The sequence below is a fragment of the Rattus norvegicus genome, chromosome 7 (genome assembly GCF_036323735.1).
Source record: "Rattus norvegicus strain BN/NHsdMcwi chromosome 7, GRCr8, whole genome shotgun sequence".
NCBI lineage: Eukaryota > Metazoa > Chordata > Mammalia > Rodentia > Muridae > Rattus > Rattus norvegicus.
In genome coordinates, this window is record NC_086025.1 from 102,104,215 (window position 1) to 102,120,138 (window position 15,924).

The window sequence follows — 15,924 nt, forward strand, 5'->3', positions numbered from 1 at the left end:
TCCTCTCTGTAGGCTTTTACTTGTTTATTAATGTTTTCCTGTGCTTCCCTAAGTGTGTTCATGTCTTTCTTGAAGTCCTCCGGCATCATGATCAAATATGATTTTGTAACTAGATCTTGCTTTTCTGGTGTGTTTGGATATTCCATGTTTGTTTTGGTGGGAGAATTGGGCTCCGATGATGGCATGTAGTCTTGGTTTCTGTTGCTTGGGTTCCTGCGCTTGCCTCTCGCCATCAGATTATCTCTAGTGTTACTTTGTTCTGCTATTTCTGACAGTGGCTAGACTGTCCTATAAGCCTGTGTGACAGGAGTGCTGTAGACCTGTTTTCCTCTCTTTCAGTCAGTTATGGGGACAGAGTGTTCTGCTTTCTGGCGTGTAGTTTTTCCTCTCTACAGGTCTTCAGCTGTTCCTGTGGGCCTGTGTCTTGAGTTCACCAGGCAGCTTTCTTGCAGCAGAAAATTTGGTCTTACCTGTGGTCCCGAGGCTCAGGTTCGCTCGTGGGGTGCTGCCCACGGGCTCTCTGCAGCGGCAGCAACCAGGAAGACCTGTGCCGCCCCTTCCGGGAACTTCAGTGCACCAGGGTTCCAGATGGTCTTTGGCTTTTTCCTCTGGCGTCCGAGATGTGTGTGCAGGGAGCAGTCACTTCTGGTTTCCCAGGCTTGTCTGCCTCTCTGAAGGTTTAGCTCTCCCTCCCACGGGATTTGGGTGCAGAGAACTGTTTATCCGGTCTGTTTCTTTCATGTTCCGGCGGTGTCTCAGGCACAGGGGTCCTGCCGCTCCTGGGCCCTCCCCCACGGGAGCCCAGAGGCCTTATACAGTTTCCTCTTGGGCCAGGGATGTGGGCAGGGGTGAGCAGAGTTGGTGGTCTCTTCCGCTCTGCAGCCTCAGGAGTGCCCACCTCAGTAGGAGCATTCTTCATAGGAGAGAAGTCTTAGGGAGAGGGGAAAGCTACATGAGATATTTTCTGCACCCACTCTCAATATCTACATATAGAGCACAGGAGGCTTTGCCATTCCTCTGAGCAGCAGCTAGGAAAGGTGTTGCCACTTTCACAGGTCTGAAGAACTGGGATCTTTGTTTGTGCTTATGTCAGCAATACATATCCATCTGGGCTTCAGCCCCCCCTACAGGGGATTACTGATCACCTTCTGCAGCGGCTCACTGGATTGCCATCTCACATTGCCTCACTCTTCTCTTCCACGTGTCACGCTTGCTTTCTGACCCAGTTGAGAATGAGTTACAGAATTGATGCTCCCTTCTTCCTAATTACTTCATTACGTGTTCCCTAAAATCAAAGGCATTCTTTTACATAAACCACAGTATAAAAATGGAAACTGGAGAATTTACATTGAAGTGAAATAACTATTGTCTTCCCCAGACTGCCACAAGAGCAGTCTCCATAGCAAACTAGAATCTTAGATCACACCCTGCATCTCTTGTCCCAATGCCAGCCTTCATTAGTCTGGAACACCTCCCAAAGTTTTTTTTTCTTTAGCCAAGGACAGTTTTGAAAATGGAAGGCAATTATTTTGTAGATTTTCCTTAGTTTGCCTGACATTTCCTTGTGGGTTCAGGGTTCTTCTTGACAGAAAGACCACAGAAGTGATTTTTTTTTCTTCACTGCACATTATGTAAGGAGGCACACAGTGACCATTTTCTATGTAATCAAGAGGGTAATGTTGATCAGATGAGTACATATTTCCTGCCAAGACCATCCACTCCAAAGTTACCACTCCAGTGAAATAATTAAAAAACTTATGTAATAACCATGCTACTTGTCATTTTGCCCCATTACTTTTAGCATTTATTGATGAGTCTCACTTAAAGATTCTGACTCTTGAAAGTTAACATTTCAGGACATATACTGTATTTTCTTTACTTGAAATTAACTTTCAGAGAAAGAAATTTCTGTGGCTATTTCCTGATGCTAGGAAAATCTGCATCTTCTTGTTCTATTGGGTTATTAAGATCTGGAGAGTGGAGTTCGTAGGCAGTGGGTTTAATCATCGCAAGGTCAGGAAAAGGCTTGTGTTTATGGTAAACATGGAGGAGAGTTAAATGAAAGAACACAATTCTGTAAACATTCAAATGCACATAGGCTCCTAAGCAAACACTCATTATCCCAAGGTCACAGGCCAATGACTCCCGGAATCATTATAAAAGAATTATTGGAACAAATATTTCTTGGTAAACAGGTATAAAGACAAAGGCAACTGAAAGCTCATGTGTAGAAGAAGTATAAATTGGACATATGTATACAAATATGTAAATTGTGCAGAAGGGAAACATGATGTCATTTCCACACATACATAGAATGCCCTGTGATTATATTCACCCCTTCATCTTTTCTTACACTTTTCTCTTCATTTTCACCTCCATATCTATGACGCACTCCACTTTACCTTCATGTAGAAAATTTACAGCTTGTATTTGGCAAAGAAATATTATCTTTGTTAACGTTAACTTTGTTATCTTTTTCTAAATAAATGATAAGATTAATGCTCCTTAGATTTTTTCCAAAGAATTAGGTTAATTGTGTTTTTAAGATTCCCAAGAGCACTATCTGTGACTTCTAGATGAACAACTTTGGTTGTATCCAAATGCATAAGGACTCAGGAAATTCCACAATCAGAGATGATACATCTTTTATGTAAATTGAGTGGCTGAGTGAATGAAGTATAGAGCAGAAGTTAGTTTTGTAAAAATTTTCAAAGGACTCAAATATTGTCATTGTGGGAGTTTCTTATGTTTGTCCACCAATCTTGGAAAGCAGTCATGTCACGGTGTGTGGCTGATAGGTTCAGATCCGGTGGGCTCTTCAGTGGAAGGATAAAGCAAAGGGTTCAATGATTGGGTCTCTTCAGCTTGCAGTGGCAGATAGCCAGAATGGAGAGAACCGTTTCAACTCAAATGCAAGGCTGGTCTGGTCCCAGCAATGCTAGACAAAGGGGACAGGGGGATCTTTCTTCCCATGGCTTTTCTTGGCTGGGTTCTACAGGGTGGCCCTTCTAAGTGTTGGGTGGGCTTGATTCCTGGGGTTCTGTAACAAATAGCTGTAAATTGAGTGTCTTAAAAAGAAGCCACTTAGCTCCTGGTTTTGGAGGCAAGAAATCCTAAATCAAGGCACTTTCAGCCCATGTGCCCTCTGAAGGGTCCCTGTTTCTCCCGAGCTTTGGTGCTCTCCACAGTAATACTGGGCTTTTCTTGGTTTATACATCTTTTCATCTTTTTCTTTTCTCAATATTTAAAATAAATGCTTATTATTTATATGTTTATATTTATTTAACTATTGGAATAGAATATTTTTAAATTTACATTTCAGATGTTATCCCCTTTCCCAGTTTCCCGTCCATAAGCCCCCACCCCTTCCCCCTCCCTCCTCTGCTGTGAGGGTGTCCCCCACCCATCCACCCACCCTTCCTGCCTCCCCACCCTGACATCCCTGCACTGGGGGTCCAGCCTTGGCAGGACCAGGGCTTCCCTCCCTCCGTCTTACAAACCCCTTGGTCTTCTTGTCTGTGTCTTTTCTGTTTTCAAATTGACACCAGGCACTGCTGGATTAGGACTCTTCATAGTTCAGTTTGCACACTCTGGAGTATATGAAAACATGAGAGAGATTCCTATTTTAAGTTAATTTAAAATTCCATGTTCTCCATTATCCTACACAGTACCGTTTTCCTTTCTTTATTTCTATGAGGAAAGCTGATTTCTTGAGTGGCTTCTACTTGCTGATGCTTTTTGATTTTTTTTTAGACCAAGCTCAGACATAACCACCTCTATACCACCCACACTTAAAGCTAAGAAAAATAATTTTAAAAAAATCTTAGTGTCATATTTATATAGCTACCTCATTTTTATAAGTTGTCTTAATGTCTCCTTTGCTGACTTTTCTCAGCAGTAAGCTTTCTTCTGTAATAGCTGTCACATATTCATTTGACTACCCCAAGTGCCTAGCTCCGTGTCTAGCACTTAATAATTGTACACAATGTTTGCTAACTTCATTTTACTTCATATCATATTAAGTGTGATGTAACCATATATAAAAATTGGCAGAGATTAAATGGATTTCTTCTCTGGTCTCTGGCTCCCATGCTCCTTGGCAAACATGATCTTACATTTCTTGCTGATAGAACACACTTGCAAATTGGGCTTTGTTTGCTCTCTGACCTTCCTGAACATCGTTAAGGTTTCAGAGTGTTTTCCTTCTGAATCACCAGGTGCAAGGTAGGCAAACAGAGAAAGCCACGCTCTCAGCAGAAAGCCACCAGGAGCTTCCAGCTTAAAGAGCTTGTCCTCTCTCTCCCAACTGTTCCTTGCTTTTAATTGGATTCAGAAGTAACAAGATTTGAAGATTGAGAGAGCATACTTCTCTCCTCTCATTCTCCAATGAGTCTCCAAGGCTCATGTATTTCTGTACAGAAATGCCTCCCAACCATTTCTTCTCTTCTCTGTCATCTGGACCAGGCCTTGTGGATATCTTCTAATGGCTTTCTGCCTGTGATGGTCCATTTTGATCAGATTGAGATGCATAGGTGAGGTTAGTAAAGCTCACCACTGGGTGTGCCTGTGAGGATGTTCCCAAAGAGGATGAACTAAGAGGGAAAGATCCTCTCTGAATGCAAGCAAAAGCATCTCTTAGGTTGGGAGTCTGATAAAATAAAACTAGGAAAAAGAGAGAGAGCGCGGTCCAGTTAGTATGTAGTCAGTCTTTCTGCATCCTGGCTGCTGTGCTGTGAGCTGCTTTCCTTTGCTACACCCAGCCTGGTGTGATGGGTGGAAAGTCCTGGAACTTAGAACTGGGACAAATGATTCCCCACTAAAGTTGTGTAGATAATTTCTCTGAGTTTAAACATTTGCTGCTGGAAGGAGGAGGGATCACAGAAGATTCAAGAAGCTGGTGAGACTTGGAAGGCCCAGGAAACAGAACTCAAATGGCTCTTCCTCAGTTGGAAGAGTCCGGAGGAGCCTCTTTAAAGTTATAAGCAGTAAATGGTTGTTTGGGAGAGGAGATTCTCCAGCTTGCTGAATGGTCTGAGACTTGTTTAGGGATGTGGCTTTTCTGCATCATCAGCCATGCTGGGGTGAGCTTCTCAGGGATGCCACTGCTTTTGAGTGACTTATGTTCCTGTACATAACCCCTCACTTATGACCCTATAATTAATGCCAAGTAGCTCACTTGCAAAAGTCATGTCGTTGGTCTGTGGTTGGTGTCCTTTATAAGATGAATAGACATTTGTTGATTTTCCCCCAGAAAAAGTCCCACCACCTTTCTTTTTCTGAATTATTTAGTCAGTGATGAAAAATTGACTACCAGAAAATGGTATCAAGAAGATGATCCTTGATATGACTGAGCCTGATGCTGTTCTGTGGAAAGGAATTCAGAAGATCTTTGGGGGGAAGATCAGAGGAACACTAGGATGCTGTAAGTAGATGTTGATGGTAATTCTGGGGTGATATCAGGGTACAAGAATACCAGTATGAATGAGGACAGTAAAGATTGTGCTCATGAGGTTTCTGATGGAATAGGACTCTATTAAGCATTGGAGTATAATCCTTTCTGATATACCATGGCAAAGAACTTGTGGATATGCTATTAAGGCCACAAGAGTCCAGAAATCTGGATAAAAGTGGGTGGAGACTTTAAGGCAGCAGAACATTTAGGCTATAGCATGGATATGGCTGGCTGCTTTTAGCCAGGCTTACAATGAGAAATAAGGGGAGTAAGAAAAAGCAGAAAGATTAAAAACTATTCAACATGTGCTGAGAAAGCTATGTCGAATTTGTACAAGTGAAATCATGGCTTCTAAAGAGATCACAATACATTACTGCAAAGAAGCCATGCATTTCCTATCAGGACAATAAGAACGTACCCTTGAAGGTATCTAAGTAGTTGACAAGGTCTCCTATATTACAGGACCTGAACAGAGAGTGTGAAAGGGTAAACTCTTTTGACTTTGCCATGCTCATCCAGGGCTATGGAGGTTGTTACCTCAGATTTTTTCATCATGCTCAGTGGCCAGGCAATACAGAAGCCTTTGCAGTTGTGGTATGAGTGGATTCAGTTCAAGCTCAAACCTTGACCTCATCTACATGATGCTCAGTTTGTAGTCATGTATAATTTAAGAGCTGTGAGATCATGGAGGCTTCAAAGGCAGGTCTGAGTAGCAATATAGGTTAGGGTCAGGGCCCTTTAAGCAGTACCTGAGAGACGTGAGTGAAGCTGTGAGGGTGGTACTGAAGATGCAATGGGTATTTCAGAAATCCAGTCATGCTAAGAACAAGAAATATCTTCAAACAAAAGAGCCTCAAACATTGAACAGTTGTCCCAAGGTAAGTCATGTGAGCTATGACTGGCAACGTTGTAACACTGGGGATGTTATCTAAGGCTATCACATGCCTTGGATGACAGGCATGAACCCATAGGACTCAGCATTCCCCTCGTGGGTTTTGGTCTTGCCTTGGCACTATCTGTCCTTGCCATGCTCTATTCCTCTTGTTTAGAATGAGAATGAACCCCCTGTGTCACTACATGTCAGCAGTGTTAATAAAAGAAATTGTAGGACTTAAAAGCTAAGAGCTTGCTTTATGTCTCAGAGCAGCATTGGGACTGTTAAGGCTTTGGGGACTCATGGTAAAAGCATTTTGCTTTATTAGATGGGTATAAGCCTTTAAGAGTCATGGCAGAAAAGTCATGATTTTAGTTGATGTATCTGGGTATCAAGTCGACAAGAGGTGGACTGGTAATAGGTAATGTTGTCAACTTGTTTAGTTGTCAAATGCTTATGAAACTACTAAAATGCCTATATATATGTATGTCAAAGTACTTTCAAAAGTGGTAAATAAATGGAGACAACTTTTCCTGAATGTGGGTCACAAAGTTCCTTATGCTGGGAGTGTGAGTAGAAGAAAAACGGGGAAAGAAAAGAAACAAGCCAGATGATACACAGTGTTTCTTTGTGTTGCCATGATGTGAGCTGTTCTGGTCTACTATACCTTCGGGTCATGATGGACTGAAACCTCTGAGTGTGTGAGCCACACCAACCCTTCTTTTGTTATTTTCCTAGTGATTCTGTGACTGTAGCTAAAGGCCATCACACAGTCCAGTCTTTCTTTGCTCTTGCCTCCAGCTAGGTCATTCTTTTATGTAAAAAAGTATCAGTTCTTGGAGAGTTCTACACAGTGTATTTTGAGCATCTTCATCCCTCTCCCCAAACTCTTTGCAGATCCACCCCTTTGCCACTCACCCACATTTGTGTCCTTAAAACTTCAGACCAATTTGTCTGAATACTCTTGGATATATGGTCTTCCACTGGGGTGTCACTGACTTACCTAGTGTTACACAGTTAGAGAAAATGTTCTCTTTCCCAGCATCTTTACCAATAGCTCCTCAGCTCGGGTTAGAGTTTTGTGCTCAAGTTACATATCCATGGGATTTAGTCTCTCTTGAGTATGCACAGGTTTCGTATCCACATGCTATTGCTACTGTAGCTTAATTAGGGTTTTGCTACTATAAACAAACACCATGACCAAGGCAACTCTTATAAGGACACCATTTAATTGGGGCTGGCTCACAGGTTCACAGGTTCAGTCCATTATTGTCAAGGTGGAGGCATGGCAGTGCCCAGGCAGGCATGGCACAGGAGGAACTGAGAATTCAACATTTCATTCTAAAGACAAGCTGGAGAAGACTGCAAGTTTCAGGCAGCTAGGAGGAAGCTCTCAAAACCCACCCCACAGTGACACACATCCTCCACCAAAGCCACACCTACTCCAAAAGGTAACACCTACTCCAACTCCAACAAGCTACAACTCCAAAAGTGCCACTCTCTGGGCCAAGCGTATTCAAACCACCACAGATGCTCTACTTGTGTGTTTTGTATTCAGCCACCACCTCCCGCTCTCACACTCTTTGTGACTCCTCTTTCATAACGATCCCTGAGACTTTGAAAAAGAGGGTCTGGTATATATATTACCTTTACGGCTGAGCATTCTTTGCATATTGGTAAGCTTGGGTCTCTGTGTTATCTACCATCTACTTCAAATAGAAAGTTTGAAGTCTTACCAGTTCTCGGTTGAGAGATACATTGAACTATAAAGTATGATAAGTTATTAGGAGTCATTTCAAATCTATGTCCACTTAGCTCCATAACAGTAGTTGGTTCTTGCCTAGGGACTGTGGTCTCTCTAGCTATAGGTTCTTGGCCCAGTAGGTGCCAGACACAGGTCTTATTTTGTGAGTCAGGCCTTAAACCCAATCAGAAAATGATTGGTTAATGCCATGTTGGTACTACTATTGCAACAGTGAACATTTTTGCCAAGATAGTCACTATTGTAGCTGGAAGAGTTCACAGATACGTATGACTGATGATTGCTTTCTTTCAGTAACTTAATTTTTAAAATTCATTTTACATCCCAATCACAGCTCCCTCCCAGTTTGACCCTTACAAACCTTCCTTCCCCTCTGCTGTCCTTCCCCCTTTCCAGAGAAGGGAGAAGCCTACCTTGGGTACCACACACCCTGGCACATTTAGTCCTAGCAGGTCTAGGCACATTCTTTCCCTCTAGGCCAACCAGGCCATCCAGGTAGGGGAAGTTGAATCTAATGGTAAGCAACAGAGATCAAAACAGCCCCCATTCTACTCATTAGGGGGCCCATATGAAGACTAAGCTGTACATTTGCTACAAAGGTATAGGGGGCCTAGATCCAGCCACTGCATGCTCCCTGGTTGGTGGCCCATTTTTTTTGTGCCCCCATGGTCCCAGACTAGTTGACCTTTCTTGTGGTGTCCTTGACCCCTCTGGCTTGCTCACTTCTATCCCCTACTCTTCCACAAGACTCCCTGAACTCCATCTGCTGCTGGATGAAGCTTCTCAGAAGACGTTTATGCTAGGTCCCTGTCTGCAAACAGAGCAGAGTATCATCAGTAATGTCAAGGTTTGGATATCTCACATAAGATGGGTCTCAACTTGGGGCAGTCACTGATTGACTGTTCCCTCAGTCTGCGAGATTTTTATCACTGCACATCTTGTAGGCAAGACCAATTTTGGGTTGAAAGTTTTATGGTAGATTGATGTCCCCTTCATCCTCTGGAAGTCCTGCCTGACTACACGAAGTGGCTACTTCACTTTCTATATCCCTCTCTGGTAGGAATCTGAGCTAGAGTCGCTCCGATAGACTCCCCTGTATCCTCCCCCAGACCCCTATCCCAGGCCTCCAGCTAGTCCCAGAGATGCTCCCAACTAATTTCCATTCTCACTCCAAGAACTTTCCAACCACTCCTCACTTCACCTGATCGCCATCCTTGTTTTTCTCCTAATCCCCCACCTCAGTTCCCTCTCTCCGTCACCTCTGATGATTATGTAGTTTCCTAGTGAGATTAGTACATGCTCCCTTGGACCTCTTTATTACCCAATTTCTTTGGGTCATGGATTGTAGCATGGTTATTTTGCACTTTATGGCTAATGCCTACTTATAAGTGAGTACACAATATATCTGTTTTTCTAGTTCTGGGTTACCTAACTGAGGATGATATTTTTTTAAATCTTTTTTTATATATTTATTTATTTTATGTATGTGAGTACACTGTAGCTGTCTTCAGACACCCCAGAAGAGGGCATCAGATCTCATTACAGATGGTTGTGAGCCACCATGTGGTTGCTGGGGATTGAACTCAGGACCTCTGGAAGAGCAGTAGTGCTCTTAATCACTGAGCCATCTCTCCAGCCCCGAGGATTATATTTTTAAGTTCCATCTATTTGCCTTCAAAATTCATGATGTTTTTGTTTTAATAGCTGAATGGTATTCCATTGTCTAGATGTACCACATTTTCTTTATCCATTCTTGAGTTGAGGAACATCTAGGTTGTTTCCTGATAATTGCTTTTTAGGGAGATTATTCCTTTTTTTATCAACACATATATTTATTCCAATATGTCTTTTATTTTTTTAAATTTTTTATTCAACACTTTATTTACGTTTCAAACGTTATTCCTTTTCCGGGTTTCCCTTTGGCAATACCCTATCCCATCCCCCTTCTTTCTGTCTCTATGAGGGTGGTCTCCTACACATCCACCCACTCCCTTCCTCCTCCCTACCCTGGCATTCCCCTACACTGGGGCATCAAGCCTTCACACGACCAAGGGCCTTTCCTCCCATTGATGCCTGACAAGGCCATCCTCTGCTACATATGTGGTTGGAGACATGGACTGCTTCATGTGAACACTTTGGTTGGTGGTTTAGTCCCTAGGAAATCTGGGAGGTCTGGTTGGTTGATATTGTTCTTCTTCCTATGGGGTTTTAAACCACTTCAGCTCCTTTAGTCCTTTCTCTCATCTCTCCACTGGGGACCCAGTTCTTAGTCCAATAGTTGGTAGAGAGCATCCGCCACTGTATCTGTCAGGCTCTTGGAAAGACTCTCAGGAGACAGCTATATCAGGCTCCTGTCAGCATGCACTTCTTGGTATCTGCAATAGGGGCTGGGTTTGGTGGCTGTATTTGGGAAGGATGCCCAGGTGGGGCAGTCTCTGGATGTCCTTTCCTTCAGTCTCTGCTCCACATTTTGTCTCTGTAGTTCCTCCTGTGAGTATTTTGTTATCCTTCTAAAAAGGACTGAAGCATCCACACTTTGGTCTTCCTTCTTCTTGAGCTTCATGTGGTCTATAAATTGTATCTTGGGTATTCTGAGCTTTTGAGCTACTATTCACTTATCAATGAGTGCATACCATGTGTGTTCTTTTGTGACTGGGTTACCTCACTCAGGATGATATTTTCTAGTTTCTTCCTTTGGCCTATGAATTTCATGAAGTCACTGTTTTTAATAGCTGAGTAGCACTCCATTGTATAAATAGACCACACTTTCTTATTTTTTTAAAAAATTTATTGGATATCTTATTTATTTGCATTTCAAATGTTATCCCCTTTCACCATTTCCTGTTCATAACCCCCCTACTCCATCCCCCAACCCCTTTCTTCTATGAAGGTATTCCCCCACCCATCAACCCACCCTTTCCCACCTCCCTGCCCTGACATTCCCCTATACTGGGGGGGGGGTCCTGCCTTGGCAGGACCAAAGTCTTCTCCTCCCATTGGTGCCCAACAAGGCTATTCTCCACTACATATTCAGCTGGAGCCATGGGTCTGTTCATGTGTACTCTTTGGATGGTGGTTTAGTCCCTGGGAGCTCTGGTTGGTTGGTATTGTTGTTCTTATGGGGTTGCAAACCCTTTCAGTTTCTCCAATCCTTTTTCTAACTCCTTCAGTGGGGACTCTGCTCTCAGTTCAATGGTTGGCTGCAAGTGTCCTACTCTGTATTTGTCGTGCTCTGGCAGAGCCTCTCAGGAGAGCTACATTAAGCTTCTGTCAGCAGGCACTTCTTGGCATCCCCAATAGTGTCTGGGTTTGGTAGCCGTATATGTATTTGCTGGATCCCTAGGTGGGGCATCTCTGGATGGCCATTCCTTCAGTTTCTGCTCCAAACTTTGTCTCTGTATCTACTCTTATGAATATTTTTTGTTCCCCCTTCTAAGGAGGATTGAAACATCAACACTTTGGTCATCCTTCTTGAGCTTCATGTGGTCTGTGGATTGATTGTATATTGGATAATTTGAGCTTTTGGGCTAATATCCACTTATCAGTGAATGCATGCAATGCGGTTTGTTTTGTTTTGTTTTGTTTTGTTTTTTTGATTGGGTTACCTCACTCAGGATTATATTATCTGGTTCCATCCATTTGCTTATGAGTTTTGCTTATCATTGTTTTTGATAGCTGAGTAGTACTCCATTGTGTAAATGTACTACATTTTCTGTATCCATTCCTCTGTTGAAGGGAATCTGGGTTCTTTCCAGTTTCTGGCTATTATAAATAAGGCTGTTATGAACATAGTGGAGCATGTGTCCTTGTTATATGTTGGTGTATCATTTGGGTATATGCCCAGGAGTGGTATAGCTGGGTCCTCAAGTAGGTAGCTCTGAGTTTGATTATTTCCTGCCGTCTACCTCTTTGGTTGTATTTGCTTCTTTTTGTTCTAGAGCTTTTAGATGTGCTGTCAAGCTCCTAGTGTATGCCCTCTCCAGTTTCCTTTATGGAGGCACTCAGAGGCATGAGTTTTCCTCTTAGCATTGCTTTCATTGTGTCCCACAAGCTCGGGTATGTTGTGCCTTCATTTTCATTAAATTCTAAAGTCTTTAATTTCTTTCTTAATTTCTTCCTTGACCAAGTTATCATTGAGTAAAGCATCGTTCAGCTTCCATATGTATGAGGCTTTCTGTCATTTTTGTTGTTATTGAAGCTGATCTGATTGGATGTATGGGATTATTTCAATCTTCTTCTATCTGTTGAGGCCTGTTTGTGACCAATTATATGGTCAATTTTGGAGAAGGTACCATGAGGTGCTGAGAAGAAGGTATATTCTTTTGTTTTAGGATGAAATATTCTATAGATATCTGTTAAACCCATTTGGTTCATAACTTCCAGTAGTTTCACTGTGTCTCTGTTTAGTTTCTGTTTCCATGATCTGTCCATTGATGAGAGAGGGGTGTTGAAATCTCCCAGTACTATTGTGTTTGGTGCAATGTGTGCTTTAAGCTTTAGTAAAGTTTCTTTTATGAATGTGGGTGCCCTAGCATTTGGGGTGTAATTTTTCATAATTGAGAGTTCATTTTGGTAGATTTTTCCTTTGAGTATGAAGTGTTCTTCCTTGTCTTTTGATAAATTTTGGTTGAAGGTTGATTTTATTTGATATTAGAATGGCTACTCCAGTTTGTTTCTTGTAACTGTTTACTTGGAAAAAAATTTTCCAGCCTTTTATTTTGAGATAGTGTCTGTCTTTGTCACAGAGGTATGTTTTCTGTATGCAGGAAGATGCTGGGTCCTGTTATCATATCAAGTCAGATAGTCTATATGTTTTTATTAGAGTATTGAGTCCATTGATGTTAAAAGATATTAAGGAAAAGTGATTGTTGTTTCCTGTTATTTTTGTTGTTAGAGGTGGAATTATGTTTGTGTGTCTCTTCTTTTGGGTTTGTTGCAAGAAGATTACTTTCTTGCTTTTTCTAGGGTATAGTTTCCCTCCTTGCGTTGTAGTTTTCCATCCATTATCATTTGTAGGGGTGGATTTGTGGAAAAATATTGTGTAAATTTGGTTTTATCATGGAATATCTTGGTTTCTCCATCCACGTTAATTGAGAGTTTTTCTGGGCTGACATTTGTGTTCTCTTAGGGTCCTTACGACATCTGCCTAGGATCTTGTAGCTTTCATAGTCTTTGGTGGGAAGTCTGGTATAATTCTGATAGGTCTGCCTTTATATGTTACTTGACCTTTTCCCCTTACTGCTTTTAATATTCTTTCTTTGTTTTATGCATTTGGTGTTTTGATTATTATGTGGCAACAGGAGTTTCTTTTCTGAATCATTCTATTTGAAATTCTGTAGGCTTCTTATATGTTTATAGGCATCTCTTTCTTTAGGTTAAGGAAGTTTTCTTCTATAATTTTGTTGAAGATATTTACTGGCCCTTTAATATCAGAATCTTCACTCTCTTCTATACCTATTATCCTTAGGCTTGGTCTTCTCATTGTGTCCTGGATTTCCTGGTTGTTTTGGGTTAGGAGCTTTTTACACTTTGCACTTTTTCTGACTGTTGTGACAATGTTTTCTATGGTTTCTTCTGCCCCTGAGATTCCTTCTTCTCTCCCATGTGTTCTGTTAGTGATGCTTGCATCTATGACTCCTGATCTTTTTTCCTGGGTTTTCTATCTGCAGGGTTGTCTTCCTTTGTGATTTCTTTATTGTTCAATTCCTTCATCTGTTTGGTTGTGTTTTCCTGTAATTCTTTAAGGGATTTTGTGTGTGTGTGTGTGTGTGTGTGTGTGTGTGTGTGTGTGTGTGTGTGTTAAGGGCTTCTACCTGTTTACCTGTGTTTTTCTGTATTTCTTTAAGGGAATTATTTATGATCCCCTTTAAGTCCTCTAAAATCATCATGAAATGTGATTTTAAATCTGAATATTGCTTTTCTGGTGGTTGGTATCCAGGACTTGCGGCAGTGGGAGAACTGGGTTCTGATGTTGCCAAATAGCCTTGGTTTCTGTTGCTTTTGTTCTTGTTCTTGCCTCTTGTTATTGCATTATCTCTAGTGCTGCCTGCCCTTTCTGTTTCTGTCTGGAATCTGTTCCTCCTGTGATTTTGGTTGTGTCAGAACTCAGAGTCTAGCTGCCTCTGTGATCCTGAGATCCTGTTGTGTCATCAGCTTGCTCTGAGTGTTGTGGGACTGGGTTAGGAGTCAATGCCCAAGGTCTCCTCAGGGCACTGTCTCAGACTAGAAGGCACCCCTACCCCTGGCTAGGTGGGGATTCTTATATCCCTGGATCCTGGGGGACCCAATTGCTCCAGGTGTTGGGGCAGATGTTGTGTCCTCCTCACTTGTGATCCTGGGCACATTAGAGCACCTAGGAGTTGAGCTTCCTCTGGGTTTTGTGGGAATGGGTAAGGAGCCACTGGCCAAAGTATGCTCAGGACCTGGTTCAGATCTGAGGTACAGGAGATTATTCTTAAAGAGATGTGGAAATATGAATGACTCCTTCCTAGAAGTCGAAGTTGCCTTACATTGAGTTGAGTTTAAGGGGTTAGCAGAATCCTTAAGCCCCAAACTGATCTTCTCTCAGTCTACTTGTGTCTTGTGTGGAGTTTGTCCGTAGATGTTTATGCATTGCATAGTTGGTCTCCATGTATTGCAAACTTGGTCCCTAACACTGCACGGCTGATTGTTGCTGAGACTTTAAGACATAGGGAAGGAAAGACTATACATGGATTGACCCTGGGCTCCAACTGCATATGTAGCAGTGAATAGCTTTGTTGGGGCACCAGTAGAAGGGGGAGCCCTTGGTCCGGCCAAGGTTGGACTCTCAGTGTAAGGGATTGTTGCAGGGGGTTAAGGAGGGGTGCATGGGGAGGGAAACACCATTTTAGAAGGGGAGAGGGAGGAGTTAGGGGTCTGATGGACAGGAAACCGGGAAAGGGAATAACATTTGAAATGTAAATAAGAAACACCCAATTTAATAAAAATTGAAAAGAAAAGACATAGGGAAGGTACTAATCTACTCATGTGAGACCTGGCCCACCAGGAGTCTAGTACTGATCCTTTATGGAGTGATGACACAGTTATCTCCTACCAGGGACCACTTTTTAAAACTTCTGTCATCTTTAAATTCTGTTACATGGAGAAGTAAGTATCAGCAAAATTTTAGGGGACAATTGACCATGTTCTAAACAAAGTTCAGCCCAGCTCACCTATCTTAGGCAGAGATTCCTCCCTAAAGAAAATGTAGGAATTTCTGGTGACTGTCTTTCAAAGACTTGTTTATATTTTTTTTAAATTTATTTAATACTTAATAATAATTCTTTGGTTTCTGGGCAAACATCCCCCTCCCCCCCTTCCTTATGGGTGTTCCCCTCCCAACCCTCCCCCCATTGCCGCCCTCCCCCCACCAGTCTAGTTCACTGGGGGTTCAGTCTTAGCAGGACCCAGGGCTTCCCCTTCCACTGGTGCTCTTACTAGGATATTCATTGCTACCTATGAGGTCAGAGTCCAGGGTCAATCCATGTATAGTCTTTAGGTAGTGGCTTAGTCCCTGGAAGCTCTGGTTGCTTGGCATTGTTGTACATATGGGGTCTCGAGCCCCTTCAAGCTCTTCCAGTCCTTTCTCTGATTCCTTCAACGGGGGTCCTATTCTCAGTTCAGTGGTTTGCTGCTGGCATTCGCCTCTGTATTTGCTGTATTCTGGCTGTGTCTCTCAGGAGCGATCTACATCCGGCTCCTGTCGGTCTGCACTTCTTTGCTTCATCCATCTTGTCTAATTGGGTGGCTGTATATGTATGGGCCACATGTGGGTCAGGCTCTGAATGGGTGTTCCTTCAGTCTCTGTTTTAATCT